Genomic DNA, 2190 nt, shown 5'->3' with positions numbered 1-2190 from the left:
TTTTTTTTTTTTTTTTTTTTTTTTTTTTTACTTTGTGATTGATATGCAGGAGAAACATGGAAATGTTTTACTGTTTTCGAATCAAATTCTGGTGCTATTTTATATTTTGTAGTAGAAAGTGCATCTATTGTTTCTATCAAAATATCTTTCCTTTGTTTGCTATTGTTCTAAAATTCAGTTCATATAAGATTTTTTGCAAAGGTGAAAACAAGCTAGGATTTCTCTAATTTAATTAAGCATTTAAAGGAAACTTCTCTTGAGCTTGCTAAATTCTTATAATTGATAAAAAATTTTAAATTTCAATTAGGAATAAGCATAATCCTGTTTTGCCATTTTGTGTTTAGTTATTAAATATCAACAGAACAATTAATAACTGCTGGCTTAATTACAGACATCAAGTAAATATTGAGAAGAACATCAAATGTAATGCTTATTTGTTCACATTGTTTTGAATTAATCATGCATTATCTCACAGCTTCAAGTCTGTCTTTGTAGAAAAAAAAATATTAGTGAAAAACTTTGTAGATGAAAGATGCAGTTATTTGTCTAGTGGGTGTCACTGTCAGTCAAGGCAGATCAGTCTTTTGCAAGTATATGTGCAGACCTGGGCAAGATATCATTAGGAAGCCTATCAGTTGCCCATACATGTAAGTCACCCCTCTCCATGCCAATAATGTTATCCAAGGGAAAGACCACTGACTTGGGCCAAAACACACTTACATGCACACAAGCTTCTTTCAGTTTCTGTACACTAAATTAACTCATAAGGTTTTGTTCAGGGTTATAATAGAAGATACCTAAGATTCTATACAGTGGGATTCAGCCCAAAATTATGTGGTTGGGAAGTGAATTTCTTAACCATACAGCTAATTTTTCATCTATAATATATAAACAATTAACAACCCTGGTCGGGCAAGAACTACCATTTCTTCTGGCTAACAGCTGAATATATTACTGATTGTACCACGAAGACAATGTTGGTTTAAATATCATGTTCTCATTTAGCATTTTTAATAGCTATTTGTTCAGATTTTGGGAAAACAAATGTGATTAAAATAAACTGAAAAATTGAAAACCAAGTGCCTTATTCAGATATCTTAATGAGCAGCTAATTAAGACAATGACGTATAGAAAGGACCATGACTCCAAAGTTTGTATCCACTTCTGGTGTTTTGTTAGCCCTTTCTCCTTTGTTAATCTTCTCCTAGATCCCCTAGTTGTGGAGAATAGGTATCAACTCGTGATATACAGGTGTTCTAAATAGTTCAAAGTATGGAGGTAGGCAAAAGCACTGTAAACTTTCTAAGTTTTCTAATGTTTCTATTTATGATTGTTTTTTGTTTTTTTTTGTTACATAGGTGTATTCGTAAATGAAACATAACTTACAATTCCAGTTCTGAATTTTATAGGTAAATTAGCTTATAGCTATAGGAAGCTACAGGGTGTTGCACAAACATTCAGCTCTGTGTGCACTACTTTTGAAAGCAGAAACGGCTGTAAGCTAATGAAGGGGATTACATGACTCCTGTTCTCTTGTCATTCATAATATTACACTTTGTACTTGCCTAACGCTTCACTCTAAAGCATATATATATAGTTCTAACAACTGGTTATTAGTATTGCTGTGTCCAGACAAAATCATAATAGATAGATATAGTCATGGCAGAATACAAAGTGTTCAAGTGTTATAAAGGAAAATATTCAATAATGTTATTTTCAAATCTTGTTTGGAAACATATTTTTAAGGTTTTGACAAAGATCTTTCAAATATACAGATATCGCAAGAAAATTACTTGCAGTAGATTAATAAAATCTGTTAACATCATATTTGAATGGCATAAAAGACACACAGGCATATTAGATGCACCTTAATTTCAGCAGCGCATATTCAAGGGAAAAAGTTTTTAGTACCTTAAAGCATGTATCATTGGCCCAACTTCACATTTAGGACCCAGGGTGTGTTTTTTTTTTTGTTTTTTTTTTTCCTATTTTAAAAAATTTCTTTTTAAACATTTTTTGGTTAAAAAGTGTCTTATCTGCTAACAAATATGTTATGTCTTTGTATATTGCCGATTGTTAAACTTGCAAAGTATACATTTAAATGGAAGACTTTTTTTTTTTCAAAAATATTTTCAAATTATTTTTAACAGATCAAACAGTGAAAAAAAAAAAAAAAAAAAAAAAAAAAAA

This window comes from Octopus bimaculoides, chromosome 5, assembly GCF_001194135.2.
Source record: "Octopus bimaculoides isolate UCB-OBI-ISO-001 chromosome 5, ASM119413v2, whole genome shotgun sequence".
Taxonomy (NCBI): Eukaryota; Metazoa; Mollusca; class Cephalopoda; order Octopoda; family Octopodidae; genus Octopus; species Octopus bimaculoides.
Note: the sequence above shows the minus strand (reverse complement) of the source record.